The following is a 21354-nucleotide window of genomic DNA, read 5'->3' on the forward strand; positions in this document are numbered from 1 at the left end:
GGGCGGGCGGCCCGGGCGGGCCCGGCCGGCGCGCTCCCGGTGGGGAGCTCTTTCCGTCAGAGAAGCCGGGGCTTTCGCAGCCTGCGCTGGGAGCGCGGCTGTTGCAGAGCTGGCGGCAGCGCAAAGGTCACCTCGTGTAAACTGCTTCCACGTCTTCTCAGCTCTGTTTTGTTGGAGTGGAAGGGGAGGAAAACGCCTTTTGGATCGTTTCCCTCGGAGCCGTTGTACGACCCTTTTTATGTTGTCTGGGATTTTTGTTCAGTTCTGTTTTAAATGACCAGAAACTGAAGTTCCTAGCATTTCCTAGTAAGATGTTCTCCAAAGCATAGGACTCACAGCTTACTCTTGGCAGTTCAGTCTCAATTCATGATTCATGACTGCGTCCTCTTTCATAATGTTTCGCCATTTGAAACAACTTTTCCCCCTTCTAGTGTATTTTACTAAATCCATTATATATTAATGTATTTATTATTATTCCTGGAGTGTTTACCTGGTATTGAGCTGTCCAGAACGTAGAAAATACCCGTGTGCAGGCTGATTGGTTGTATTCAGGTACCACTAGTGATTGTGCAATTAACATACATTAATCTCTGGCTTATTGATATTACTTAGTCATTATCCCCAAATCTTGGTATCAAGATCAGTTGCAAAATTACAATGCCACAAATCTTGTATGGAGTTCTTTGCTAGGCAGCACTTTCTTTTCTCTTAAAACAGTGATAACAGTTTCATTACAAAATAAAATAGGGTGTGAGAACATGGCCTCCATGCTGTTAGCATAAACCACCTTTGTTTTGCTGCTTTCAGCACTGGAGATGAATTGGGTGGAATCCCCGTACTGTTCTGAGTAATTAAACAAAGACTAAGAAAACTCTAAAGTTCTACAAAGGAGAAAAATATTATTTTCTGTTTATAATGGATAGATCTTTCTCTGTAACCAGTGGGGCTTGTGTGAGTCCTTTGTAGTAAAACAAGGTTTTATGGTGTCTACAGGTGGGTTTTATGCAACCTGTGAGGGAAATCAGTGGATTTTCCTTGCTATTGTTAAAATTGTATAGCACAAATACAATGCAGTAACTTTTAAGTAGTAAACTTGAAGGTTGGCAGTTGTATAAGTTTAAATTCCAACAAAAAAAATCTAGGCATGGATCTGGGGAATGGGGGAGACTTTCATTTTCCTACGAAACTCCCTAGCACTCAGATATCTCCTAAGTTATGTAGTTGGGCCAATTATATTTTTGGAGGTTTTTTTTATCCATTTACATTTTCAGGAATATAATCCTGTATAAAGTCAATAAACAGTGTAAAGGTTCATTAAATTTGTATTCAAGAAGACTAGTCAAAATTTATGTACAGATCTTTTTTTTAGATACAGAGTCTTGATGTTTTGTAGCCAATAGCTGAGTAATTTTGTCCAAATTGATGGTATTTTAATATATTTTGAAAAAATTGAGTTATGTGAGATGGTAAAAATCAATAGGTTTATAGCTTATTAAAATATTTAGCTTAAAAATGCACCTGAAGAGCATTCAATTTTTAAAATAGGAGTATTCAATGAGCTGGCAGTTAATATAACTCAAATTCTATAAATATATTGCATTCCAGTTTTACATGTTTAAGTCTTTAAAGGCATAAATGTGTGGAATCAAATAATTTCCACTCAAAAGAATGTAAATAGAGCTGTCAGCTCTCTTCAAGTTTTTTTTTTCAGTATAACTTATCAACACCAACTGGTTTATTTAAAAAAAAAAGTAATGTAGACAGCTTCTCTTGAATTTTACATGCTGCTACAGTCTCCTGTAGAAAATAGTTACTGGCAACAGACCACTTGAAAGTGGGTGCCCTTGGTGGGAGCAACTACATTAGACTTAGTCAAATAATGAAATAATGCTAGTGCATCAGGGCATTATGAACTTTTAAAATTAGATTGCTCTTTGTCACTTATTGGTTCAAATTTAGAATGATTTGAGAGTCCTCGTTTATAATTTTCGTTTGTGTTACTGTCTCAGTTGTTTTGCTGCAGGCAAATATAGGAGATATAAGATTGTCTGGAACTTGCATGCCAGCATAAACAGGGTGTATGTTTTACAGAAACCTAAACACCTTTTTTTGCTTAATTTCACCAAATTAATCTCCAAAAGTAAGCAAATATTTCTGCTGGTTACTTAAGCTTCTTGGTTGTCCTAATGGAACGCCGTGTTTTGTCAGATGAGTCTTTGAACTTGGTGTGATTTCTGCCTACAGTGTGACCATTTCTTCTCTGATTAGTTTTAAAACTTATGAGAATATTGTAGGTGTGAATTTCCCAAATGGTACTGTTGGATTTTGGTGTTGTGTGGTGTATATATATTTTTTTTCTTCCGTATTTGTGTGTGAGGAATTAAGAAAACATACCAGAACAAGAATGTTGTAGATTTGTGTCTCTGTCAGCTTGATGCTAGTTTCCAAGAGCTTCATCTGCTTCAGTAATTGTCTTGTAATGGAAAGGAGTGATTGATAGCAGCCATCAACATATCAGTTTAATATTCTTAAATAAGCTCTGCTCAGTTTCTCAGTGTCTGTTAAAACATTCGCGTCCTGAAAGCTTCAGCTTCCTTTAATGAGTATCATTGACTGAAGAAGAGAGAATGAAGTGCTAGCTTAGTACTTGGGAAGCTGGAGTGAGCACCGAATTGAAGATTTAGGTTTGAAAATAGTAAGCTTATACACGATAGATCTGTGAAGGAGTGGAAAGAGCTCTATTTCATACAAATCACAAAAACATAAATGTGCCATACAGGCTTACTGCCTTAGTTTAGATTCAACTGTTAAAAGAGTAAGTAAAAATGGGAATTCTTCATGGACCTGTATCTCTTTTGTCACTGGCCCTGCCACTGCTGTGGTTTGATCTGTTCTGTTTCTCTTTGCCCCTCCTGACCCTTCTGTCCTGGTGGCTACTGACATAGGTGAAACTAAACGGGGCTACAGGCAGATTAAAAGTCTATGTTAAGGTATTAAAAGTCTTTCCTGCCAGGAAGGAGTTCATTGAGTGCTGGGTTACTCACAACAGTCTGTTCATATTTGGGTTCCTGAAGCACAGTCTGGCTCTGCTGGGTGGGTGGCAGTGAGATGGTCTAGGGTCGCACCTCAGGAGGGTGCTGGGAGGGGCTTTGGGGAGTTCCATGGCTGAGGAGGGTGGGCTGGGGCCTTGGGGAGTTCCATGGCTGAGGAGGGTGGGCTGGGGCTTTGCTTTGGTAAGAGAGATGGGGGATGGAGAACCTTTTGGTAACCTTTGCAGTATTATGTAAGCATAACTGAAGCTCTTGCTCCATCATTTCTCCAAAATACTGCTTTTTGGAGTATTCACTATTCTGTGAACTCACTGCTTTTTTGAAGGTTAGTCCAGTGACTTCAGTTGACTTTTTGTATTAGGTAAAAGATTTGCTTTCAAGAAGCTGTGTATCTTTGTGGTTTAAGGGTGGGCCCTGAAATGTGATCTGACTTTTAGTGAGGTCAGATGCTTATTTGAGTAATACGGTGAAAACTTAGATTTTGAGAGATGGAGATTAAACATGTACTTTTAGTTGTATGTTGTTTGAATAAGAATTTGTTTTCTTTGTTTTCTTATGTTGCAGTTTGTAAGAATCTGGTGAAGCTGAGTTTTTTTCCTTTTTTCTGTTTGCTTGTTTTGTTTTTTTAAAGAGAGTAAATACAAAGTGAGTGAAACTTCCTAAGGTAGCCCTCATGTAGCTCACCACAGACAAATGTAGGGCTAATGATGACTTCCTCAAGTTGGGAAGCTTGAGTGGCTATTGTCTGAGTTCTGTTTTAAGGAAGATGTTTTGTTGTTCAGGTATTAACGCAAAAACTGTCTTCTCTTGTGGCTTTCCGTTTGAAGGCCAGAATCACTAAGAATAGACCACAGTCCTTAATTTGATGGGTCGTGCCATGGCAATATATCACAGTACACACTATCCCTTTTTAAGAATTTCAAGCATTGTGCTACTAAGAAAATCTCCAATATGTGAGATCTTGGCTAGAAAAAAAGGGCAAATGAGGTGTTTCTTTTCTGTCATCTCGGAACCATTTTCCCTCAACTGATAGTTCTGAGATCTGGCATCCAATTTTGGAGATCGGGATGTGGGAAAATTTGATCTCCCAAGGTGTCCCTTTGACTCTTTGTGACAGTTAGGTCTTTCCTAGCCTTTGCTGGCCAGAGTTCCGTGGAGGAACACAGGCATAGTTAGACTTTAAATTTCTTTATTCCAATTTGAGTTAGAGATGAAGGGTGTATAGGACTACATTTGTATACAGTAAACTCTTGTCTTACTGTGACTTTAGAGGGAAATTAAGTTACTTGTTATGTAACTGCTTTATCCATGTATGTGCTGCTTATCCAGGTACGTGCTTTATTGTTGTCTCCTCTGTACAAATTCTGATTGTCTAAGTAGCTATAGCTTCCCCCTCCTGGGGGCTTAGTCTTGAAAAAGAATAAAACTAGAAGAGTGAGTAGATGTAAGAAGACTCATATATATTGAAGGGTAGATTGTGATCTGTGATAAAGTTAATCATAATACACATCCCAAACCAAGAGATTAGAGCATGTGTTGCATGTGCTGGCTTTTGGGGTTTTTTGCTTCTGTTGCCTTTTTTTTTGTTCATAGATGAATTTTTTATTTTCTTATGGCTCTGAATTTGATGGCTTACTAGTCTGGCCTTACACAACCCTTTCTGCATTTTACTTTTCTATGCCTTTGCTTCAGTAAAGTAGTTTTGATTTGGAGGTAATGTAGCAGTTTCTGATATGGCTGAATTGTTGGGTTTTTTTTTTTATTAAATGTAGATTTTCAGCCCAAGTTTTATGAAATAATATCTTCCTTGCATCATGTCATCTGGGAAGAGATACTGACTTTTACTTAGCTTGCAAGTAAAATAATAAGCTATTCAAGGTCAGGCTTTTCTGCCTTTCATGCAATTACCTGTTATTTCTTTAAGTGAAACTCCCAGTTCATCCCTTAAGAAGGAACGACTTTGGAAATTTGGGCCATATCAAGTCTTAATAAGCAGATAATATGCAAGTAATATAATTGGCAGGTTTTATTTGTCAGAGTGTAATCTCCCAGCAGGAAGAGTTCAATAGAAGTGGCGTGGAGTAGGGGTGTGAATATTGAATATCTGTATTTTCTTATATGTTGCTTTTATATTCTTACTATGTGTCTAGTTTTTATTTTGAAGATGGTTTTATATAGCATAAACCCAAACAAACAAACAACTTATTCCAAGACTTTTTTTATAGTTATGGATATGGTTGCCAACTAATTTAATTTGACTAACAAGGTAGTCCTGACCGCTGGCAATATTTTTTGTTTAACTTCAGATTTTCTTAGAAACAGAGAACTCATTAATTATGATGTTTTTTTTCTAAGGGAGAAAAAAGGAAACTTGATATAGACTTCATTTTCCAAACAAAAGTGACCATTGGATGCAGTCTATGTGGCAGTGCTATGCTTATGGCAAATATGAAATAGAATTGTTGCTCATTGCATCTTCATTTAGGGTAAAGAATACAATTTAAATATAGTTGAAAAGGAAAGACACTGATATTGAAACAATTTAAGATCAATAACACAAGTATTTTAAAAGTTATTTTGTACTATTTTTGGATTCAAACTGTGTTCTTGTAAGAAAGTTCAAGTTTGGTGTGCTGCCACATACTTCTTTAATTTTATCATTGCTTTGTGTACCTGTTTGAAAACTGTCTCCAAAATACTTTCTTTTGATACCACAGCTTTGCATTTTAGATTGGCAGTTGCTTCTTACAAATGGTGCCACAATGAAAAAATTACTTCTGTTCTAGGTTACAGAATCATATAGGAGGGAGAGGCCCTCTTGGAGGTCTAGTCCAACCTCCTGCTTAAAGCTTGTCCAGTTAGACCAGGTAGCTTGGGAATTTGTCTTGCCAAGTTTTGAACATCTCAGAGAATGGAGTTTCCACAGTCTCTGGCAGCCTGTTATGCTATTCTTATTAGAAGGTCTATTTTATTTCGGCTCATAAAGTAATCTTAAATTCCTATAAATACGTATGCCCCTACGCCCCCAGTATGTAATTGTTAAGTGTTCCTTGATGATGGAGGCTTAGGAAGCTAATGACCTGGTTTAGAGCTGATGGTGGTTTTTATGGAGAATTTTTGAGAGAGAGAGAGAACTGAATGGGAACAGAAACTACTTTTAGGTGGCTACTTTCCTATTCCTTCTAGCTGCATTTGCTCTCCTTATTTTTCCCCTGCTGTCCACCTTCAAGCTTACACTGCTGTGTCTGACAGAGGCTTTGCAAATAAAGCTTCCTTTCCTAAGCGTTTACCTGTTCAATTAAGTGTTATCTGTACACCAATCAAAACTATTCTTGCAGTTTTCATACTTAAGCAGGGATGTTTTTATTCTTTCTCATAAGTATTATTTCTAGAAATCTACAGTTCATTTGAGACTATGATAACCAGAAAGGAAAGCTGCACAAGTATCTTGCATCTGTGGTATAAGTCTGTCATTACTTGCCTGATGAATGATGGGCCAAAGAAAAAGTGTGAAGCTGGCTTTTGCATATTGATTTACCCAACATAGAAATCGTATATTAAAGCAAATACTTCTATGTTAATGGAAAAATGTTTGGGTTTTCTTGTGTGTGCTGCTGGATTTCATTTTTGTCTTCAGTATTCCATGTTGAAGCTGCTTCTGTTTTATTAAGTGGGATTCCAGTAGACTTAGTTTGATAAGCTGTATTTTCAAAACTGATGCATTTATATTGCTATTTGTTTAATTTTTTAAATGTTTGTGAATTAAAAAGTATTGCTGATGTACCAGTGTGTACATGCTAATTACTACTCTCCTGTGAAATTAAATGGATTTTGTAAACTAGAAGACCTGTGGCTTGGCAGTTGAAAAATAATCTGAAAAATCAGCCTCTAGGCATTTTCTTCCTCTTGCAGCTTTGTATCGTCTTTCTGGTTATACCGCTCAATTTCTGTTTAGTGATGTGATAGTCCTATGAAAGTTAATAATATTGGGTATATGTGTTTGTGTCTCTCAGCAGTAATCACTGCTAAGAAAAATTTTTAAAAGTTGGCCAGATACAGGTTGTATTCATGAGTATGATGTACAGGTGACAAATTTTTTAGAAACTTCCAGTTCAAAACACTGTCCATGGAAGAAAATAGAAAAAGTCATGCTCTTCATGTACAGTAGGTCAGGCATTAAGATTCTTTGTATTCAACCTCAAATGCATTAATAACCTGTAAAACTGATTTCTCAAGGTCTTTCCCATTTGTGCCAAGAAGATATAAACTGGGTAGTGTACCTTGTGTTCAGAACTGGTTAGGGAAGTTTTGTTTTCAGAGGGGATTTAAGCATTCTTACATAATACTACAAATGGATTTAGTCTTTCCCTGTCTCCGATGAAAAAAAGCGTGGAAAAATTCTGATAGTTCTTTCGGATGTAAGATTGAGTCCATATTCTATGTAGCTTGGGGATTTAAGAAACTTACTGAAGTTTTTTAGTTTCTTTACAGTAAGGGCTATTTGACCGTATATAAAGAATTATGCATGCTAGAAAATAAACTAGGATTATCAGAATGAAGGGAATTATATCAAGGAAGATAGGAAAGTGTAATAATTTCTAGAACCGCTTCAAAAGTATGTTCTGTGTCCGGTTGCGTCACCTTCACTTTTTTGTTTGTTATGGAGTATCTTGGCATTGCGTTATTAGCTACTTAGAGTATAACTGCTTTTCTGTAAAACCTTAATCTTGGAAAGCATTGTTCTGTTAGATATGGAAGGTGCAAATGTTTGTCTTAAATGTTTTATTTAAAAAATGAATCTTTGAAGTCTTTTGTGGGGGATCTGTAGGAGAAATATGAAGCTGGTGATCCATTGAAAATCAAGTTGTTTTTTTTTTTTACTGTAAAGGGAGTCGGTGGGACAAAGTAGTTACTTAACTGATGTGGTAGAACAGTTGTTCTGTAACTGGAAGTTATGTAAGTGAAAGTAATTTTTTAACATACTCCATGTATGGAGAGTGTTTCCTCCCTCTTCCATAGTCTTTTCCCTTCCATAGTTGTTTCCTTCAAGCTACTGCTGGTCACAGAATGGCCACAGTTGGACAAGGCCTCTTAAGATTGCCTAGTCCAACTGTCCCTCCCAGGAGGAGGTTGTGAGGGAGGTGTGTTTCAAACAAACCCACAACCACACACTCCACATAACCAACAACAGCATACAACCCACAAAGAATCCACCATGCTCACTAGCATGCCCTGAAGTGCCACATCCCCCTGTTTCTTTAGTACTTCCAGGGATGGTGACTCCACTACCTCCCTGGGCATCCTGTTCCACTGTCTAATCACTCTCTCATGAAGAAATTCTTTCTAATATCTAAACCTTGCCTAGTGCAGCTTCAGGCCATTTCCTTTGCTGCTGTCATTATTCACCTGTTGGAAGAGGCCAACTGCTGCCTCCCTACAACCTCCTTTCAGGTAGTTGTAGAGAACAATAAGGTCTCCCCTCAGCCTCCTCTAAATTAAGCAATTCCAGTTCCCTCAGCCTCTCCTCATAGGGCTTATTCTCCAGACCTTTCACCTTTCTTCTCTGGACTCACTCCAGCAACTCTACATCCTTCCTGAAGTGAAGGGCCCAGAACTGGACACAGTACTTGAAGTGTGGACTCACCAGTGCCCGAGTACAGAGGCACGATTACCTCTCTATTCCTGCTGGCCACACTATTCCTAATGCAGGCCAGGATGCTGTTCCTGGCCACCTGGGCCCAATGCTGGCTCATGTTAAGTCGGCCACCAACCAGCACCCCCAGGTATTGACCCCAAAACAGGAGGGGGAACACCACTAGTGACTGTCCTCCAACTGGATTTAACTCTGTCCGCTACAACTCTTTGGGCCTGGCCATACAGCTAGTTTTTTACCTGGCGAAGAGTGCACCTGTCTATGCTGTGTGCCACTAGCCTCTCTAAGATAATGCTGTTGAGAGATGGTGTCAGAGGCTTTACTGAAGTCTAGATTCTAGATAGACAATATCTATAGCTCTTCACTCATCCACCGGATAGGTCATCTGTTCATAGGAGGAGATGTGCCTCCCCATATAATTAGAACAGTTCGATTTCCAGCTGCTGCTAGTGGAGTCATCTGGCCTCTTATGTCCTGACCCCATGTTTCTGTTGTTTGTCTGTGTCTTCTGTCCATTTGAACCTCACAGGTGAAGAGGCTTAAGGAACAAAACTGGGATGAAGAGTAGTTTTCTGTAGGTTGATTCTCTGGAGTCAAGTGGGTGCTTATGAAAAAGGAACACAGGAGCTTTTGGCCAGTGAGAATATAGAATTGAGAGGGACTTCAGTATCTGAAATGTTGTATTGCTTGCCTGGTCCAACATTAGTGACAGTATTTTCTGTAACTGCAGGACCAGGAAAATAAAACTTTACTCCTGCTGTTGTCTGCTGCTTTTCTACCTGATCTTAATCTTAAACAAAAAACAACAACAAAAAACCACAACCCAAGATGTTTGGGCAACATGCCAGTTCCAAAACTAATAATTTAATCTTTGTAGTGATCTACATTTTCCCCCCCCCGAAATGTTATGTAGTCTGTCACAGATCAATTAGAGTCTGCAAGGAAATCCAGGACTGCTGTTGATTTGCATTAATTTATGCAGGCAGGAAGATCATGTACATTTTTCTTTTATTTCAGTCTATGTGCTAGTTAGAAGTTGTGCAGGTTTCACTTGGAATGAGACAGAAGGGGCAGAGAAGACTAAGGAACAGTTAAAGAGAAGTTTCCTCCCTTGAAGGTTTTCTTCCAGCCTTAGCATGGTTAATCAGCTGCTGTTGTCAAACCTCTGCTAGACCTCCTCATTCAGTTGGATGCTTACCAGCTTGTTGTGGTTAGATCTTATTATGAGCCTTTGCACTCTTGAGTTTTCTGTGGTTTATGGAAGCTGCAGTGCCAGTTCTATACATGAGGTCTGTCTTTGGCCTTTTTACAGAATGTGGACCATCCTATGTGATCCTCTTCAGTCCCATCTCTCCTAACTCATATCCCTCCTAGCTTCTGAGCTTTTGAGGGCATACTGAGGCTACAGGTCTTATGTCAGAGAGTACCTGGTAATTAAACTAGACATACCTTTTTTAATCTCATAAAATACTATTGCTGTCCTTCAGAGGTATTAAGAAATAGGCCAAATAATGCTTGAACACATTGCCTGCCTCTCCTTTCTAGCTCACCTTAAGCTCAGCTCAGAGTATTTTGCTTTCTTCCACTCTTTGAAGAAAACTTAGTGTGATTTTTTTTTTTAAAATTCCAACATGGAATCCTGTTTTTTTCTTTAGCTAATAAAATACTGGCTTTCTTTAAGTGTTGGGGAGGAACTTTGCTGTTGAATGATCAGAAATTATTACATAATTTATTGCTTAATTCCTCATCATTTTAGAATTTAGATCTGGAGAAAGTGCTCTGCTCTAGGCAAAAGCTATGATTTGTTGAAAATACGCTTTTATGTGAATAATCAAACTGACATCTACACTGTAGGCTGTGATTTTGCAATGTGAAGATGTAGTTGGTCAGAAATACTAGACAATGGGAAACACCTTTACAAAATTTTTGGAGCTTTGCCAATTGTTTTAGGTTTTACAGAGGATTAGGAAATTTTTACGTTGTTTAGTATCCATTTATATAAGCCACACTGGAACTGGAGTTACTTTTTTGGTGTTGTATTTGTAGAAGGCAGTGAGCATGGCTAGTGGGCATTGCTTCTTCCCAGTTTTTAGGTGCTGCTTAGAAGTACTGTTGTGAATATAGCTGCAGTTGCCTTATCTCTCCGTTTCTCCTTACTGCTGTTGAAACGTTTCTGTGGGACTTCCCTGCTTGGAGGCATGCCAGAATGAGTGTGTGGGAAGACTTAATACTTGCTACTTACATCGCATTTTGTATGTTCAAAGTCTTCTGCAAATATTAACTAATCTTTAACATTTGAGCCCAATTTCTGTCAGTATAAATCAGTTACAGCCAGTTATAACCCCTACTTTTTTGATGTCGAAAGAATGAAATGCTGTAACTAGTTTACTTAAGAATAATCCGTCTCATCTTATTAACATAGCATTTTTGTCACTCTATCCTGGCTTAGTGTGGTGTAGAAAAATAGTTGCGAATAGAGTATAGTGCTACTCTTCAGGAGGTCCATGCATCGTAGGATGCTGACTGCTGGAGAGAATGGCATTTAGTTCAAGGTTTTTTTTGTGCGGTATTTCATGCTTTTCTGTGCAAGATTTTGTTTCTCTATATTATGTATTTTTTCTTCATAGTCTGGGGAGCCATAGCATATTAATAAAAAATAATGCTGTGAGAATCATGTTCAGTCTGAGTTTGCTTCTGTCAAGTAAATTTTATGTCATTCTTCTTAAAACGTAGTCTTAGTCTTAAGTTGCAAGTTATTTTAAATACTATATACTGTATACCTGTACTAAAAAGTATTTTGTAAAGTCTGAAAAATCAGCCTGTGAATTTAAAACACAAATTTATAATTTATAGAAATGCCCCTTTTTGAGTGGCAAATTTTACAGAAAGTTACGTGGTTGTATGTTCTAGATTATATTGCCCAGACTTTCTACTGCTTATTTTTGTGTTAAAGAGATTGTAAAATACTACATTCTTCAGCTAGTTTATAACTAATATGCATGAATCTATAAATGTGTCTTCACAAATTGGATTGGATACATTTTCATCTAATCCATAATTTTAAAGAGAAGCTTCAGCAGTTCTGACTTAAGCTTCAAGATGTTGTCATTCCAACTTCTTGAGGAGTTAAAACATGAACGTTTTCAAGAATAGGTCTATACAGTAAACTGGATGCTAGGAACTGTTGACTAATAGGAAGAAATACTGAGATCAGGGCTATCTTAGCATAGGTGGGGTACTGTGCTAAAATGGCTCTCTTGTTTTCAAGACGGCCTAGATACTTTTTTGTGGCCTTGTCTTGTATCTTGGAGGCACAGAACGTTAAGGAAAATGAAGTTGTGGATAGAGCATATTGGTCATAAACTTTTAGCAGAGGTGAAAGAGAAATTTCCTAAAGTAATGTAAAAAAAAATAATTAAAAAGCCAGCCTGACAGTAGTGTATAGTGTCTGGGTATATATAGTTTGCAGAATTTCGGAAAGAAAATTGTATTAGTCTGTAAGCAAGTTTGAATTGTGACTTGCAGCACCTTAAAAGTTGACTATAAATTTCAGAGAGAAAAAGTCTATATAAGAAACTTTTTTACTTCTTGTTATGCTTTGACTTTGAAACAGTTCTCCAATTTTAAACTGGCTATGTATTAATTTGCTGTTGGGTTCTAGTTAATGATGTGTTTGTTTTGTTGTGAATTTCAGTAGCTTCAGAAATTAAATGGCCCTGGGACTCTTGACTTTTACCGAGTGTCTAAATTGTAGCTTTTTAAGAAGAGTATTGTTTTTCAAAAATTAGTAAGTATCTTGTGTGCTAGACCTAGTACTGTTCTAAGAATTCTTCTGGTCTTAGTTAAAATTGGATAAATTTGTATTGCTGTTTGATTATAATTTTAAAAAATGTTAGTCAAAGCAACTGGGGGACGACCACAGTAAAAAACAAAACAAAACAAAACACTTTTTTGCTTTCTTGTAACAGCATGATTTTTAGAAGCTACACAGATCAATGAAGATAATAATTAGAAATGGAACTAGTTCTCATTATGTACTCATGCTATCAAACTGCTCGGTGGCAATGGTGTATGTGTTTAAATAAAAGTGGTCCTGCCTTTATGGAGGGTAATGGCAGCTTCTAATCATGCCTGAAGTGCTGAAGAAACATTGTAATAGAAATGGATGATACAAAGTAAATGAGGCTACTCTTGGCTGTACTTGGTAAAATGAGCTAAGTGATTGGTTCTTTGTTCCGCACAGATGCAACACTTTCCGTTTCTCTCATGTCTCTGCTGCTTTCATTGCCATTTTATATAGGGTTTACACGGAGGTGATCAGCTATTGACTTGTCAGTATATCTATTCAGGCACTACAAAATAGAGTGAGCTATGAGTTTTTGGTTTTGTTTGAAAGGCAGTACATAGGGCCCAGGCTATTATGTTTCATAGCTGGCTAGATAACCCTTGCTACTGGCATTTGGGTGCTGAGCTAAGTATGCATTGTAGTCCTATAGCAGGTGCAATGTATTGCAATTTTTAAAGCAATCGTAGCCTACCAAAACAGCATGGATGGGTTTTTTCCTTTGATGTAATTTGACAGTCAATGATGTCTGCTGTAGTGTCTCAGTGATTTTGAAAAGAGCTGTTTTCCGCTACCTAACGGTCTCTTTTCTTGAGCCTGCTCAACTTCCTAAACTGTTGGAAAGCTAATTCATTAAAAACTAAATTAATAGATTGTTGCACTACAAAGGGTCTGACAGGTGCCCTTGGCTTTGAGATATGGCCAGAAGTAAATGCAGGGAGAAGGAGGCAGTGGGACTATTCCTTTTACTGGTAGCAACCCATCTAGTCTCTTATTAACAAACCCGTGTTGTTTGTAGTTTCATTCAATATTTTACAAAAAACAGGATATGTATAGGTAATGCAGTCCAAAATTGTATAAAATGTCTCAATAATTGAAAAGAATACTAGAAAAATTTACGTTACTAGTACTTGGCCAAGTAGTTGCCATTGGACAGCTTCCTTTTCTAAAGGTGAATGACTATTTGAGAGGCATATAAAAGACAAAGATTGTGAAATAGGGAAGTAAGTGTAACTAGAGGAAATTCTTGTGTTTTAAAAATGGATTTTGTATAATGTATATGTTATATGTTTTATAGCCTAAGTTTTCAAGAATAGTGTAAAACCTTTAACTGCTGTAGAGCACAGTTGTTTTAAATACAGATTTAATTTCAAGGATTTACTAGTTTTGGCACAAAAGTCTTAATAATGACATTTACTGTTGAAGGATATGTATTGCAGGTTGTACATTGGGACTAGTTCATCACAGTATAGTAGAGCATAATCTAGAGTGTTTGAAATCTGGACTATTTCTGTTCTAAGACTGCTAAAATTTTACCATATTATTACTTCTATTTAAATGGTTCTTTGGAGCCACTAGTCTGAGAATAGATTAAACTCCAAATAAAATGGAGGAAGAGTCTGAAGTTTACTCAGGGAACAAGTAGATGACTGAATTAATCAGTTTGGCATGTCAAACTCTATATGCTGCATTGGTGTAAAATACTGCTGTTTTGGACCTGCTTAACTTTAGCAGTTGTCAGGTTTAGAAGCAATACTTTCTAGCAAATCAGAACAGGTAATTGTTTCATGACAATAAGGAAAAAATGTTACTGGCATGCAAAAAAAAGTTACTTCATAACTATTTTGTTACTAGATCTTCAAATCTTGAGAAAGCGATACTAGGGAATGTCGCTGTAGGGATATACATGGAGTGAGATCAAAAGGAGAGGAAAATGCTTAGTTTGAGAGAAATATAAATTACAAAGAAATAAAATTGTCAAACAATGGTAAGAAAATTCTGGTTTAGAATGTTTTAATGATAAATCAGCATTGAAAGAAATGCAAACTTAAGGCAGTAAGGAGTGTATTCAAGGGAAATGTAGTAGAAGGTATTTGGTAGGTATTTGGGTAATGTTCTTGTAAAAACAATCATATTTTGGTGCCTATCCTCTGTGAAAAAAATGCCTGGCAGCACTCTTTTAAGTGTCAGTGAATCAAAACTGCCACAGTTACTTGTTAGGAAGGTGCTAACTTACTCTGCCTGTTTATAAAATAACCCTGTAGTTCTCAAATGGGCTTAATGATGAATTATGTATCTTCTGTCCAGGACAGATCTGGCATTGTTTGTGCAGAATTATCAGAAATGTAGTTGTGTGCATCAATCTTAATATATGTCAAGTTTTCATGACTTGGGTGATCTGGTACTACTCTTAAGTATTAAGAATTGTAGTGTTGCTGTCAAAGGGCTCTTGCAGTGTACTTATATGTCCAGCTGGCGCAGAAGGCAGATGTTTATAAAGAAACCTTGGAAGATGGTGTGATTTAAGTATCGTTCCGCAGTTTTTTACTTTCCTGTAAATTAAGATTCTTTCTCTGGTGATTTTAATTTTGGAATAAGATTATTATTTCTTTTGAAAAGGCCATACAGTTACTTAGAGTAGACTGGGTTTTTCTTGCCCTGAGAGTTCCTTGAGGAGTGTGTGTAGGTTAGTGTAGTGAGTATACCTGTTGATGGGTGTTATTTACCTTGAATTGTTTTATGGGCCACAAAATTAAATTAATAAGTTAAATTATTGTTGAAGCATCTAATAACAGTGAATTATTACTAGACTACTAAACTTATGTTCATTGAGGGCCTAATTAAAATAAAGGCACAAGATATTGCAGGAAATTCAATGCCACTAATCTTGCTTAATAAAAACTAAATTATATGGTAGGTAAATACTGTCCATTTCATAATGGCTGAATATTAGTTATCATGTTCTAATTTGGTAACAGTTCCTGAAGTAATTCTTTATCCATGCCATTTTCATTTGTTTTCTCCTCCTTCATGCTTCCCCCCACTTATTTAGTTTTCTGAATAGCATCTGTCTTTTTACACTGGCAACTCCTCTCTCTTTCAGAATTCTCTGAAAGACATCGTAGTGCTGTCCTATTTAACTGCACTAAAGAACCCCAACCTTTTCTTGCAATGCTGTGTGATAATTCTTGTGAGGTAAACAGTCTTCTGTGTAGCAAGTAGAAACAGGGGAGTTGTCAGTAATGGAGATGTAGGATAATGGGTCTACATTAGGAAGTACCAGTGACAAGGCATAGGAAACTCTATCAGGACCTTTTGAAGAAACCTGCTAAACTGAAGAAACCCTAGGGGGAACACTGTGTATATCTATGGCAGTAGACTTGATCACCTGGTACCAGTTGGGGCAAAAAGCTGGAAAGGGAGAAATTTGTCACTTATTTGGTTAGATGTGCAGTATTACAAAGGTTTTTTTTCTTTTTAAAAAGAATAGTTAGGCTTCTGTAGATTTCCTTGCTTGTAGAAATGTGAAGGCCCATAATGAATTTAGTAATAAATTCAAGTTCATAAAATAATTCTTGCAGTAAAATTCCATTTTGCTCCTGTATGTATGGCTGGAGAGGATAAAAACAGAGCATTTCTTTACAGTGTGAGGAATGGTTTCCACGTTAGACCAGTCAGCTTTAAATGAAACAGTCAACTACTTTGGAGCAAGATGTGCAGTATTGTATTCTTGCAGAAATATTTCTAAGAAATTTTCTGTTAACATAGCTTTTTTTTTTTTTTTCTTTTAATGCATACTGCTTGTAATCTAACTTGGACATGCAGTAATACAAGCTACAGTAAACTGTGCTGTGAATACCTATGCTTATAAAACTGGTAGCTGAAAGCCACAGGTAAATCAGTGAGCAGGTATGTTGCAGAGTTCTTGAGGGCAATGGGCTTTGATAGGGTTAAGTTAGATGAATGTAGTAGCTCCTGCACTAGGTCAGAGGAGAGAAATATTAAAAGAATGTGTGTGTTGGTGATCTTGGTATTTGTTTTATGTAGTTTTAGTGAGGGGAGCTTAAAACTAGTATGTGCTATAGTGTTTCCGTTCTTTATAGCCAAAAACACCTTGGTAGGTTGACTATAAGGTAGTCATTCAATTCCTTATGTGTAGGACAACTGTATTTATCTGCATTTATGTGTACAGTATGCACAGCTTTAAGACCTATTTTGAAACTAATATAATTCTAAGAAATTCTCTGAACTCTCTTCACTAGCTTTTGTCCTGGCATTTTTCTGAAATCTACAGTAATGTCCTGTTGTGGGGCAAGAAATTTTATGTATGTGGGTTCTTGATGTTTTATTCACATAGCTAAACCATGTGAGATTCAAGTAGGGTAGCCTCTAGAAAAAAAACATGTTTTGAATCCCATAATATTCTTAGCAACCTAGTGGCTTAAATTTTAATATTTTTTTTTTTCTTTTACACTGGTTGAGATCACCATGGCTGTTTCAGGGAACAATTCAAAGCTTGCTTTGTCTGAAGGGTGGCTGTTAGGTTAATCGCCTCCTTTAAGGACTAAGGTATGCTTAAAATACTGTCTTACTTTAATAAATCGTTACATGTTTGCAGTAATTTGTGCTGGGCAACATTTTTTAATATATGGTCATTCTGCAGATGAATGTCACTGAACATCATTTTGCTTGTGTTAAAACTGTGACAACTTTTCTTACTAACCATTGATAAATCAGCTGATGAGATACTGCCTAGATTTGTACTTCGCCTGGACTCCATGTGCTTGTAGGATTTTTAGTTCACTAGAGAAGAATTGTGGAGGCCTTCTAGGAGTTGCAAGCAAATTGTCACAGGTTAAAGTGAGTGTTAAAGCATTTTGTAAGAAAGCACAGCTCATTATTTCCTTCTGATTAGTAAGGATCGTAAAGGATGTTGGGAGCCTATGTTGCAGGGGCAGATGACATTGATTATTAGAGATGCAAGTGTGAGTGTTGTTTGTATGTTAAAACTCAAGATTTAGAGGTCTAGATACCATCTTACATGATGCATTGTCCTTTTTATTTCTCCACATATAGAAAAGTACAGGCAGCACTGGAGCAAATGTAGCAGAAATTTTTTCTGCTATAAAATGGCTGAGGGAAGATCAGGGAGATGAATAATTTTATTCCAGCTCTGCAGTTCACTTTAGGTTGTGGGTGTTCATTATTCTTTCCGGTTTCAAGCTGTTTTATTGGAAAACCAAGTAATCTGTGTTAAGTGTCAACATTTTTTGCATGTGTAAAATCTGTGAAAGGTTTGTTTTAAATGACTGGAAATGAATATATTGTTTTCCATCTTTCTTAAAATACTGATCTTGATGAGCGATGTTATGTTTGTATTAAAAACAGTCAAATACCAGTATTTCCTGTTAAAGGGGGCAGTTTCGCTAATTGGGGCTTAAGAAATGTTTTTAATAGTTCTCGTCACTCATGACAAAATGCACGTGCACTTCTTTCACGTGATTAAGGAACTAGAATACTGCAATATATTACTGCTTTGATTTTTGTTGGCTAAGGTTAACACCTTAACACGTGATTCATGTGGCCTTTTACTTTTTTTCTTCTGTCACTGGCAGTGTGAGGTGATTGTTACCTGCTTTTGCATAGCTAGAGAGGTGTTATTGATGCTGCTTTTAATCAACCGTAAGCAGTTTCTAGAGAACATCTTGAAGACATTGTTTCCTTGGGGATTTACTGCATTTGCAACATCACACCTCTGTTCCTGCTGCTTACAGAATATGATTACTGGCCATTAGTACTGAATATTTAAGCATGGTCACTATTTAGTGTTTCCCTTCTCATTTGTGAATTCTTATCCTGTCCATTATAAAGGATCCTCTCTAGTGAGTTTAGTTTTTGTTGACTTCTTTCATACTCTGTGGGTTTTTTCCTGTACTCATCATTCCAGTATAGATAGGTACTGTATAGTTGTTAGTTTTGATGACAGAAATGTTGGTAGATCTTTTCAAAATTACTTTTTCTAGAAAATGTTTTCCCTTTCACTCTCCTAGGAAAGATAAAACCTCATTCTTTTTTCCTGTTGATCAGTCAGTCTTTTTGAAAACATATTTAAAATAGGTGCTTTATATTGTTTCTCCCCTTTTTAGTCTTGTCTGTGTGCTCCAGAAAACGGAAAAATCTCATCTGAAATGTTTTGGTTTTGCCTTCGTGTTGCCTACAGGAGAACCAGTTAAGAAGTAGCATGTCGTATTGCACATTAGAGGCTGTGTGATATATGGGAACATCAAATGGTATTTCAACCTGGATGGTTTAAATCTTTTTTATTTGCTTGTTTTTGTTTGTTACTTAGAGCATACACCCATATTGTAATACCAGTTTTACATTCCACTACTGTGCTGGAGATGGACAAGTTTTAAACAATTTTAAATAATTGAGATTCTTATTTATTTATAAATTAAAACAAAAATATTTACTTAGTCTGTTAATTTAATGTAAATTTTGGGAATGCTGAGTATCAAAACTTAAGTTTGTTCTTTACATTTCAGAATAGGGAATCATCATAGTGCATGACCATTGTTAATTTGTGACAGATTTGGTTTGAATAGGCAGCCAAGGTTTTTCTTTGTCGTCTCTCTCTTGACAAATACTAGCTTCCATTTTGAACGAGAATATTATTTTGGTAAAGGGGAGCCATTTAGTGGAATCATTTTATGCTAGTCCCTGAGGGTTGTAAATACAAAAATCGAGTAAGTATTTGGAGACTTCCTGAGTTGGAAATTGCTGGTTGTGTTGCTCTAAGGAGTCACCTCATATGTTAAGTGAATTGCTTGATGAGTACTTCACTTTATTCAGAGTTATTGGGGGAAGTGAAAGTATTTTGGTGTCTGTTTCTTGAAATACTGGACAATTGTCTTTTTGTCTGCAAAATTATCTTTGTCCTTCTATTTAGACTTAAATTGATTATTTGGAAAGTCAGGTGAAGATACGTTGAAATCATTAAAACGCTCAGTTTATACTATACAGTTTTTCACCCATCAGAGTCAAAGCAACTTTAATTTTCTCCATAAAGGGTTCTTTTGAGGTTTTGAGAGGCCTAAATGATTGCAATTCTAAAATGCGTATGTTAAATTTGTCTGTAGTACAGAATTAAATATAGAAGTACTGTAATGTAAAGAATTATTATGCCTTCATTGCTGAGGAATGTTACTTGTAGTCAGTGAATATCATACAGTTAATAACACCATGATATGATCTGATAGAGAATATCATACAATTATTTTGGTTGAAAATAAGTTACTAGTGTTTGTATATGCTATAGAGAAGCCTGGTGGCATTCTGTTAAACTGGGAGGTATCCTTTGTGGGTTGGCTTTTTTTGTGGTCAGTGTAAAATGCCAGAATTGCATTCTTAACTATGTCCTAGATGATAAGCATTTTGTGCATTTCTTTGTGGGGAAGCTGAGTGAACAACAGTTTTGATGGAGTACTTGCTATTTCTTTGTGTCACTACTAGGAAGATGAAAAGGCATCTTTATAGCATGTCACTGGTAGTAAGCATTTGTTGTGTGCAGATTCTGTGCTAAGATTTTATACTGAAATTTTAACTTTTAATATATTGGACTTAATTATCTGGGAAACCTGTATAGAGTGTGATCTATTTAGTGGTCCCTAAAGCTTTTTTTTTTTTTTTTTTTTTTTTAAATTCTCACATGGTCTTGTGTTTTGTCTTCTTTTGCTGTTGAGACAGCTATGACTGCCATTCTTGTGCTTTAGTCCTTCAAATGCTGTGGCCATGTTCTTAGACCTTTCCTTGCCATGCAAGCAAAGTTCACAAGTAGGTAATTATTGCTCATTTTGTGATCCATTGTCAGTCTTCTCTGACCTTTTTAGAGGTTCTGTGTTGCTGTCTGGCTCCTCCTATGCTGGTCTGCTGTTCTTACCTTTATTCCTTCCCTGCAGCTGAGACTTGCAGAAGAGGAATTTTACTAGTTTGTGGCCGAGCAAGTGTATCTTGCTATGATCAGCTGCAAGAAGAGCTTACATTCCTTCTGCCTTGTTCTCTTAGCAGGCTGTGTATTATACCAGATTCTGTGGTTCTAGAGTAGTTTTTATACTTAGCATATAAAGTCTTAAGTTAATTCACATAGTAATAACATTTATGTTCTGTAATTAATTTTTTTGGCAAGCATCTGTTTCACAGTAATGAATTGGTAGCAGTTCCTAAAATGTCTGTTGACTGTCTAGAGAATTGTAGGAAAGCTGGCATTTAAAAATGTTTCTCATAACTGAAAGAAGTGGGCAGCTTTATGTTAACCCATCTTTTCTTAGAGAAGCTTCCCAAACATCCAACTGATAGAAATATATATATAAAAATATGGTGCATTGTTTTTTCTTGACCTCTGAATATAAAGAGTAATTACTTTCCCTAAATGTCAAAACCAGCCAGAAATTAAAAATGTTATGCTAAGAGTAGAGATAGTTGTTGTTTCTTAAAAAAAAACAAACAAAAAACCCAAAAAACCCCACAAAAACCCAAACAAACAAAAAGCCCATCTTGACATGGTTTTATCTATTATCACTATTGTCTCTTCATCTCCTAACTGCAGTTGAAAACCATAGCTCTGATTGCAGGTTCATTTTAGGTTGCTTGCAAGACTAAATTCATAGCTTTTAATGATCTAGGATTTTCATACCCTAGGGCAAGATTATAGTAAGTGGAGGTCAAGTTGAACAACTGCCAGACCTAATTTACACTGAGATAAAAATGTTCTTGTCTAACAGTTAGATTAAATGTTATTACCTCTTTCC

The 21354-nt window shown here is 36.6% G+C and overlaps 1 protein-coding gene across 2 annotated transcripts in view; it reads left to right on the forward strand.

Moving 5' to 3' along the window:
• STAG2 (stromal antigen 2) overlaps positions 1 to 21354 on the forward strand; it is a 74459-nt gene that overhangs the window by 1010 nt on the left and 52095 nt on the right. The gene's annotated exons all lie outside the window — the stretch shown is intronic.

This window comes from Chaetura pelagica, unplaced genomic scaffold (genome assembly GCF_000747805.2).
Source record: "Chaetura pelagica isolate M959 unplaced genomic scaffold, ChaPel_1.0 scaffold344, whole genome shotgun sequence".
Lineage (NCBI taxonomy): Eukaryota > Metazoa > Chordata > Aves > Apodiformes > Apodidae > Chaetura > Chaetura pelagica.